The following is a 10,428-nucleotide window of genomic DNA, read 5'->3' on the forward strand; positions in this document are numbered from 1 at the left end:
ATCTATCTTTATCCATGATCGATTATAATGGTGTTATAATCACTGGAACCAATGTGTTCCCCAATACACACTTCCGTCACCTGTCCTAACTCCTTTCCTAATAGGAGATCTAATATAGCATCCTCTGTAGTCGGTACCTCTGTATATTGATTTAGAAAACGTTCCTGAACACATTTTGCAAACTCTAACCCGTATGGACATTTAACAGAATGGGAGTCCCCAATCAATACGTGGAAAAGTAACATCCCCAGCTGTCACAACTTCATGTTTGCTGCAGTAGTCTGCTCTCTCTCTGCAGATTTGCTACCCCAATTCTCGCGGACTATTCTTCTCTCAACAGTCTATCTCTCTCACAATTCCTCCCTTCCCCACTACCACCCAGGTTCTAGACATTCCAGAAGCCTTGATTTGCATGTCTGCCTCAGAGAGAGAGAGAGAGAGAGAGAGAGAGAGAGAGAGGAGAGAGAGAGAGAGGAGTGAGAGAGAGAGAGAGAGAGAGAGAGAGAGAGAGAGAGAGAGAGAGAGAGAGAGAGAGAGAGATGAGAGAGCGAGAGAGAGAGAGAGAGAGAGAGAGAGAGAGAGAGAGAGAGAGAGAGAGTGAGTCTGTGTGTATGTGCCATTGTGGAGAGGAAGGAAGTGGAGGCGAGCAGTAGGCGGTGACGGACTGGTGCGATTGCAGACAACAACCTCTCCCCATTCCCACCCACCTTCCAACACTCTCTATCCTCCTCTCTCCCACGCCGTCTCTCCCCCATCTGCCTACCCTACTCTTTTTTACCTCTCCAGCACCCCTATCGCCGTGAGCAAGAGATATTCCCCCCAGAGACTCATCCATTTCGTCTGGAGTTTTCACACGTCCCTTCCGACTTTCCGACGGCGGTGAAGGGGGTGGATGCTTTTTGGCTCGGGACACACAGCGTCTCTCACATTCTCCCTTTCCCCCATTCCCTACCCTCCTCCTCGCCCCATTCCCCTCATTCCTCTCTCTGCTCCTTCCTCCCTGACACCCTCGCACCACTTCTCTCCTAGCACTTCTTTTCAACTTTCTCCCTTCCCCTGCTTACTTCCTCCCCGGCCCTCTTCGATACCGTCCTCTCCCTCAACTCCGACCCTCAGCCTCCTTCTCTCCCGCTCCCTCCCTGTACCTCACTCCCCACTCTCACCCCTCTCCCGCTCCTTTTCTCTGTCTCTTACCATTCCTCCCTTCCCCACCATCTCCCTACCTTTAGTCGTTCCAGAAGTCTTCAATTGCGTGTCTGCCTCAGAGACTGTTGTCTGTCTGTGTGAGAACCGTTGTGCCTTGGAGGGAAGAGGAAGGAAGGGGAGGCGAGGAGTGGGCGGGGTCGGGTGGAGAGTTTGCACACGACAGGAACCATATGACAGGCCTATCTACACAGAACTGTGGAGAGGCTCAGAACAGAGGGTATGATAGCCGGAGGGAAAGGGAGTAAAGCCAGGCGTCAACTTTTCCCCATTCTCCTCATAAATCCCGGTGAACACAGAGGGGGAGATTTGTGGAGCAGAGTCTTGGGTTGGGGCCAGAGATGTGGAGGGCTGTTGGTGATGGAGGTGTCCACGCAAGCATGTAGTAGTGCAGGGGAGTTTGGGGGTGAGGTAGAAGGGTGCAGTGGAGCAAAGAGGTGACTGAGTTGAGAGGAGTTTTGGGGAGGGAGGGTGTGGCGGAGACGGGAAGTATTGTGAGGTAGGAAGGGGTTGTCGGTGACGGGAAGTCGGTGTAAGGGATGGTGGAGTGGATGTATACGGCAGAGGAGTCAGATGATCATGGAGATGGTCAGTGGCGAAAGGGAGGGGCGGGGTGACGAGACAACCCGTACTCTATTTCGGGCACAACGTCAGAACATTAGTCAGGTGTCAGTCTCGTATGATGACCTGGTAGGGATCTGCGGACCCGTGCCCACCAACAGACTGGGACTGGTAAACTACGTGTACCTGTCTGGACACGCCCCTCTGCTGACTGCTCCTGCAGCTTCTCCCACAGACCCCCGGTATAAATGCGATTGGAGGCACGGCTCCTCCTTCAGTCTCCAGGATGTTGTGTCGTGGTCTCCTGCTGCGAATCGTGGGTCTCTTGATGCTAATAAAAGCTTATCGTTCGCCTCCCGTCTCCGAGAGTTATTGATGGTACATCACCCACCCTCCCCCTGGCCTCATCTCCCTTTATTCCTTTCTCTGCACTTCCTTCCTCACGCTCCCTCTCACCCCTTCTATCCCACCACACTTTTCTTCCTTCCCATTCCCCTGCCTACTCCCGCCCTGGCACTCTTCTCTACAGCCCATTCCCTCACTCCGCACCCTCACCCCTCCTTCTCTCCCACTCCCTCCGTGTACCTCACTCCCCACTCTCAGCACTCAGCCGCTCCTTCTCTCTTCCTAGAACTACAGAACCATAGAACATTACAGCACAGTAACAGGCCTTCTGATCCTTCACCCTTAACCCATGTCCTCTGTTTTTTTCTCTCCCCTAGTCTCACAGGAAAAAAGCCTGCTTGCATTCACTCCATCTACTCCCATCATAATTTTATGGACCTCCGCCAAATCTCCCCTCATTATTCAACGCTCCAGAGAATAAAGTCCTAACCTATTCAACCTTTCTCTGCAACTCTGTTTCTCAAGTCCCGGGAACATCCTTGGAAACCTTCTCTGCATTCGTTCAGCCTTATTAATATCCTTCCTGTAATTCGGTGACCAAAACTGCACACAATACTCCAAATTCGGCCACACCAAAGCCTTATACAACCTTATCATAACATTCCAGCTCTTATAATAAATACTTTGGTTTATAAAGGCCAATATTCCAAAAGCTCTATTTACAACCCTATCTACCTGCGACATAACTTTTAGGGAATTTTGTATCGGAATTCCCAGATCCCACTGCTCTACTCCACTCGTCTGTGCCCTACCATTTACCTTGTATCCTGTACCTTGTTGTTTTTTTGCAATACCTCACACTTGTCTGTATTAAACTCCATCTGCCATTTTACAGCCCATTTTTTCCAGCTTGTGCAAATCCCTCTGAAAGCTTTGAAAATCTTTCTCACAGTTCACTACACCTCCAATCTTGGTATCATCAAAAATTTTGCTGATCGAATATCCCACATTATCATCCAGATTATTGATATAAATGACAAATAACAGGGGACCCAGTACCGATCCCTATGGCACACCACTAGTCACAGGCCTCCACTCAGAGAGGCAATCCTCCACTACCACTCTCTGACTTCTCCCGTTGAGCCAATGTCGAAAACAATTTAACTAACCACCCATGCGTGACCTGATCAATGACCTCACTGAAGTTCATGTAGACAGCATCCAAAGTCTTCCCTTCATCTACTTTCCTGGTAACCTCCTCAAAAAACTCTAATAGATTTGTTAAACATGACCTACCACGCAAAAAACCGTGTTGACTCTCCCTAATAAGTCTCTGTCTATCTCTCTACTTGTAGATTCTACCTCTTAGTATTCCTTTCAATAATTTACCTACTATCGACGTCAAGCGTACCGGTCTATAATTCCCCGGATTACTTTTAGAGCCTTTATTTAAATAACGGAACAACATGAGCTATCCTCCAATCCTCGGGCACCTCACCCGTAGATACCGACATTACAAAAATATCTGCCAGAGCCCCTGCAATTTCAACACTGTTCCTTCAATATCCGAGGGAATACCCTGTCAGGTCTTGGGGATTTATCTACTCTGACTTGCCTCAAATAGCAAGCACCTCCTCGTCTTCAATCTGTAAAGTTTCCATGAAATCACTACTTGTTTGCCTTATTTCCATTGACTCCATATCAGTTTCCTGAGTAAATAGAGACGCAAAAAAAAAAAACCCATTTAAGATCTCCCCCATTTCTTTTGGTTCCATACATAGCCGACCACTCGGATATTCAAGAGGACAAATTTTATTCCTCACTATCCTTTTGCTCTTAATATACCTGTAGAAACTCTTTGGATCATCTTTCACCTGGACAGCCAAAGCTACCTCACGTCTTCTTTCAGACCTCCTGATTTTTCTCTTCAGTTTTTTTTTGCACATTTTATAATCCTCAAGTACCGTATTTGTTCTCTGTTTCCTATGAATGTCATGCATTTCTCTCATCTTATTTATCAGAGTTCCAATATCGATAGAGAACCAAAGTTCCTTATTCTTATTCACTTTGCCTTTAATCCTGACAGGAACATACAAACTGCACTCCCAAAATGTCTCCTTTGAAGGCCTCCCACTTGCCAATCACATCCTTGCCAGAGAACAATCTGTCGCAATCCACTCTTTTTAGATCCTTCCTCAATTCTTCAAATTCGGCCTTGTGTCAGTTTAGAACCTCAACCCGAGGACCAGATCTATCTTTATCCATGATCGATTATAATGGTGTTATAATCACTGGAACCAATGTGTTCCCCAATACACACTTCCGTCACCTGTCCTAACTCCTTTCCTAATAGGAGATCTAATATAGCATCCTCTGTAGTCGGTACCTCTGTATATTGATTTAGAAAACGTTCCTGAACACATTTTGCAAACTCTAACCCGTATGGACATTTAACAGAATGGGAGTCCCAATCAATACGTGGAAAAGTAACATCCCCAGCTGTCACAACTTCATGTTTGCTGCAGTAGTCTGCTCTCTCTCTGCAGATTTGCTACCCCAATTCTCGCGGACTATTCTTCTCTCAACAGTCTATCTCTCTCACAATTCCTCCCTTCCCCACTACCACCCAGGTTCTAGACATTCCAGAAGCCTTGATTTGCATGTCTGCCTCAGAGAGAGAGAGAGAGAGAGAGAGAGAGAGAGAGAGAGAGAGAGAGAGAGAGAGAGAGAGAGAGAGAGAGAGAGAGAGAGAGAGAGAGAGAGAGAGAGAGAGAGAGAGTGAGTCTGTGTGTATGTGCCATTGTGGAGAGGAAGGAAGTGGAGGCGAGCAGTGGGCGGTGACGGACTGGTGCGATTGCAGACAACAACCTCTCCCCATTCCCACCCACCTTCCAACACTCTCTATCCTCCTCTCTCCCACGCCGTCTCTCCCCCATCTGCCTACCCTACTCTTTTTTACCTCTCCAGCACCCCTATCGCCGTGAGCAAGAGATATTCCCCCCAGAGACTCATCCATTTCGTCTGGAGTTTTCACACGTCCCTTCCGACTTTCCGACGGCGGTGAAGGGGGTGGATGCTTTTTGGCTCGGGACACACAGCGTCTCTCACATTCTCCCTTTCCCCCATTCCCTACCCTCCTCCTCGCCCCATTCCCCTCATTCCTCTCTCTGCTCCTTCCTCCCTGACACCCTCGCACCACTTCTCTCCTAGCACTTCTTTTCAACTTTCTCCCTTCCCCTGCTTACTTCCTCCCCGGCCCTCTTCGATACCGTCCTCTCCCTCAACTCCGACCCTCAGCCTCCTTCTCTCCCGCTCCCTCCCTGTACCTCACTCCCCACTCTCACCCCTCTCCCGCTCCTTTTCTCTGTCTCTTACCATTCCTCCCTTCCCCACCATCTCCCTACCTTTAGTCGTTCCAGAAGTCTTCAATTGCGTGTCTGCCTCAGAGACTGTTGTCTGTCTGTGTGAGAACCGTTGTGCCTTGGAGGGAAGAGGAAGGAAGGGGAGGCGAGGAGTGGGCGGGGTCGGGGTGGAGAGTTTGCACACGACAGGAACCATATGACAGGCCTATCTACACAGAACTGTGGAGAGGCTCAGAACAGAGGGTATGATAGCCGGAGGGAAAGGGAGTAAAGCCAGGCGTCAACTTTTCCCCATTCTCCTCATAAATCCCGGTGAACACAGAGGGGGAGATTTGTGGAGCAGAGTCTTGGGTTGGGGCCAGAGATGTGGAGGGCTGTTGGTGATGGAGGTGTCCACGCAAGCATGTAGTAGTGCAGGGGAGTTTGGGGGTGAGGTAGAAGGGTGCAGTGGAGCAAAGAGGTGACTGAGTTGAGAGGAGTTTTGGGGAGGGAGGGTGTGGCGGAGACGGGAAGTATTGTGAGGTAGGAAGGGGTTGTCGGTGACGGGAAGTCGGTGTAAGGGATGGTGGAGTGGATGTATACGGCAGAGGAGTCAGATGATCATGGAGATGGTCAGTGGCGAAAGGGAGGGGCGGGGTGACGAGACAACCCGTACTCTATTTCGGGCACAACGTCAGAACATTAGTCAGGTGTCAGTCTCGTATGATGACCTGGTAGGGATCTGCGGACCCGTGCCCACCAACAGACTGGGTCTAAAGGGAGAGAAAATTAAAATATCTTTGGTACAATGGGATTTGTGATTCTTCGTGTAGGATTCTTTCAGAGTAACTTCCAGGTTGTGACGGTGATGAAGAAGGGAAATGTGATGATGCATTCATTTGGGAAGGTCTGGAATATGTAAATATGGATGGATATGTTGAAACTTTATAATGCATTGGTGAGGCCTCTTTCGGAACGTTGTGTGCAGTTTCCGGCCCCTTGTCCAGGACATTGCATCGAATGCCCGCCTCTATTCTGCGTCTGTATCCTCTGGTCTTTGACCCTCCCAGTACAGGACAAATCCTCTCCACATCCACTGTAGCAAGGGTTTTCAACATTCGAGAGGTTTCAATGAGGTCACCCCTCATTCTTCTGAATTCCTTTGAATACCGGCCCAGAGACGTCATATGCTATTCATACGACAAGCCTTTTAATCCCGGAATAACTTTCGTCAACCTCCTTTAAATCCTCTCCAGTTTCCGCTCAGCCTTTGTAAGATAAGCGGCCCAGAACTTCCTGATCATAGCCTGAACATGGAAGTGAACCTTTAGGGAATCGTGCACTAGGGCTCCTAAGTCCCTGTCAGTGTCAGCCTCAGCTACGCTTCCATTTCTTCCATCAAAGTGCGTGGTCTTTCGATTCCCGACTCTGTATTCCATTAGGCTTTACAATTCTACCGCCAGGACTTAAGAACTTTTTAAAAGCTATTATTAATGCTTTTTGAGATAGTTATTTAGATGCATATCATATTTTTTACTGAGTTAAGTATTGTATGTAATTAGTTTTGCTACAACAAGTGTATGGGACATTGGAAAAAAGTTGAATTTCCCCATTGGGATGAATAAAGTATCTATCTATCTATCTATCTATCTATCTATCTATTCATCCGCCATTCCTTTGCACATTCTCCAGGTATGGTCAAGTCCTTCTCTACACTCTCCACTTCCTCAAAACTGCCTACCCCTCCACCTATCTTCATATCTCTTGCAAACTTTGTCAAAAGGTTACCTATTATATTCCGAAATTCTTGACATATAATGTAAAACGTATCGATCCAAACATAGACCCCTGTGGAGCACGATCTGTCATTTGCAGCCAAACAAAAAAAAGAATCATCCATTCTTCCCACTCTTTATCATGCCAATCCGCTCCTGCCAATCAGCCACTGCTTTAACCATTCTAGCATCTTCCCTGCAATACCATGAGCTCGTAGCTTGTTAAGCAGCCTCGTGTGTAGCCGTCTGACTACCAAAGAACACGTCATCAACCGATTCTCTTTTGTCGATCTCCGTACCATTTCATCAAAACATTTTAACAGATTAGCCAGGCCAGATTTTCCCACAAAGAAACTCTGGACTATTTTATCGTGGACCTCCACATGTGCCCTGCGACCTCATCCTTACTAATTTACACCATCTTCCCAGCCAGTGAGGTCAGGCTAACTGGACAACAGTTTCCTTTCGCTGCCTGTCTCCGTTCTTGAAGAAAGGAGTGTCATTTACAATTTTATTCTGCTGGAAGCATTCCACAAACTAATGATTATTGAGAGATCATTACTAATGCCTCCTCGATCTCTTCTGCCACCTCTTTCAGAGCCCAGGCGTGTAGACCATCAAGCCCAGCTGGCTCATCTACCTTCAGACCTTTCAGTATCGCAAGAACCTTCTGTCCAGTGATGGTAACTTCTCACACTTCCGACACCCTGATACCTGTAACTTCCATCCTACTGGTAGCGTCTTACACAGCGAAGACGAGAGAAAAATACTTATTCATTTGATCTGCCATTCCTTTCTCCCCATTACGAACTGTCCAGCATCATTTCTCAGCTGTCCAATATCCACTGTCGCATCTCTTTCCGCTTCATCTAACTGAAAGAACTTCAGGCATCCTCTTTAATAACATTATTAGTTTAATTTCATATTCCATTTTCAACTCCTTAGTTACGTTTTAAATTGTCTTAGGTTTGTTCTAAACACTCCTCAATTGTCCACTCCTCAATCGTTGCTCTATTTTATGCCTTCCCTTTATTTTTCATGTGGTCTTTGAATTCGCCTGTCAGCCAAGATTGCGTCAGATTTCCTTTCGAACAGATCTTCCTCTTTGGGAATGTACATATCCTGCTTCTACCGAATTACTTCCAGAAATTCCGGCCATAGCTGTTCTGCGTCATCCGTGCCTGGTGTTCTTCACTGTTCAATTCTGGCCAACTCTACCCTCATGCCTCTCTAATTCCTCCCCCACCCCCCGTAATATTCAAGTCAAGTCAAGTCAAGTCAAGTCAAGAAACTTTTATAGTCATTTGACCATAATTGTTGGTAAAGTACATATTAAAAAATGAGACAACGTGTATCAGGACCATGGTGTTACATGGCAGAGTACAAAAACTAGACTGAACTACCTAAAAAAGAACAACACAGAGAGAAAAAATAAAACAGCTACACGAGACTACAGGCCTACCCAGGACTGCATAAAGTGCACAAACAGTGCAAGCATTACAATAAATAATAAACAGGGCTATACGGCAGTAAGGTTTCAGTCCAGGCTCTGGGTATTGAGGAGTCTGATTGTCTGGTCGTGAGGTCCCGAATGCTTCTGTGCCTTTTCCCAGACGGCAGGAGGGGGAAGAGTTTGTATGAGGGGTGTATGGAGTCCTTCATAATGCTGTTTGCTTTGCGGATACAGCGTGTAGTGTAAATGTCCATGATGTCGGGAAGAGACACCCTGATGATCTTCTCAGCTGACCTCACTATCCGCTACACGGTCTTGCGATCCGAGATGGTGCAATTTCTGAACCAGGCAGTGATGCAGCTGCTCAAGATGCTCTCAATACAACCCCTGTAAATGTGATGAGGATGGGGGTGGGATATGGAATTTCCTCAGCCTTCGCAGAAAGTAGAGACGCTGCTGGTCTTTCTTTGCTATGGAACTGGTTTTGAGGGACCAGGTGAGATTCTCCTGACACATTTAATTTGAGCTTCCTCTTCTCAAATATAAGGATGAAACTTTTCATATTTGATAACCCGCCGCAGAAGGGTTCTTCTACCTTAAGCTCTCTGTTGAGATATGGTTGACTGACCAAATCCAATCCAGAATACCTGATCCCAGTTGGGCTTAACCACGGGCTGCTTAAAAGAAGCCAAATCGTAGGCACTCTAAAAATACCCCTCCTGCAAGACAGCACCAGCCTGATTTCCCCAATCTATCTGTATACTGTAGTAACCCGTGACGATTGCAACATTGCCTTACCCCCGATCCTTACCCCTGTTTGTGTGTCTGAAAACCGTATCGATCTGATGATTTTACCCTGGCATTTCCGTATTCCTAACCTCAATAATTCAACACCTAGCGACCCTAGGTCACTGCTGAAAGGACTCGACCCGAAACGTCGACTGCATTCTTTCCCGTAGATGCTGCCCGGCCTGCTGAGTTCTTCCAGCATTTTGTGTCTGTTGCTTGGATGTCATCTCTTTCTTACGGCTTGAATACGTTTTTACCAACAGAGCACGGACGCCCTCTCTGCATTGTCGGCTGTGCCTTCGACAGAATGTGTATCCTCGGGCATTCAGTTCACAGCTACAGTCTTTCAGCCATGATTCAGTGATGCCTGCAACATCAGACCTGCCAATCCGCAACCGTGCTGCCAGTTCACCTTTGTGTTTTCCTGACAGCGCGCGTTCAGATAAAACACACTCAGGACTTTATTCATCTTTATCGATTTTGTCCACCTATAAATTTGCAACACAGCCTATTGACTGCAATTTCCCCCAGTCATCAACCTCTCCTCAGTGTACATTGCTGCTGTTTGTAAACCAGTTACTTCATCGTCAGTAATATTATCGGCCTTTCTGACGATCATTCTGCATTGAAATGTCTGCCGCTCAGGACACGAGTTGCACTGACCGGAACCATTTGATTCCGAAAATTGTCGGAGGTCATCCAACCATCTGCCTCCACAAATTCTCCATGAACTGTTCTGGCCATCTGGCTCCCACCCCTCCGCAACAACTTCGAACCGATAACAAGGGTTTTAGATGGGGTGCAGTTTGTTAGGTATGTTCAGGAAGGTTTCGTGACACGATTTGTAGATAAGCCTATTCTACCTATTCTAAGAGGAGAGGCTGTACTTGATTCGGTATTGGGAAATGAACCTGGTCAGGTGTCAGATTTCTCAGTGGGAAAGTGTTTTCGTGATAGTGAT

At 47.2% G+C, this 10,428-nt stretch overlaps 1 long non-coding RNA gene across 1 annotated transcript in view; it reads right to left on the reverse strand.

Annotated features, from left to right (window-relative positions):
* LOC140720469 (uncharacterized) overlaps positions 1-1,299 on the reverse strand; it is a 13,776-nt gene extending 12,477 nt beyond the window's left edge. The window contains exon 1 of the long non-coding RNA XR_012097194.1: positions 1,224-1,299. This is a non-coding gene — a long non-coding RNA (uncharacterized lncRNA). The remainder of the gene's footprint in view (positions 1-1,223) is intronic.
* Positions 1,300-10,428: the final 9,129 nt, after the last annotated feature.

This window comes from Hemitrygon akajei, unplaced genomic scaffold, assembly GCF_048418815.1.
Source record: "Hemitrygon akajei unplaced genomic scaffold, sHemAka1.3 Scf000043, whole genome shotgun sequence".
NCBI lineage: Eukaryota > Metazoa > Chordata > Chondrichthyes > Myliobatiformes > Dasyatidae > Hemitrygon > Hemitrygon akajei.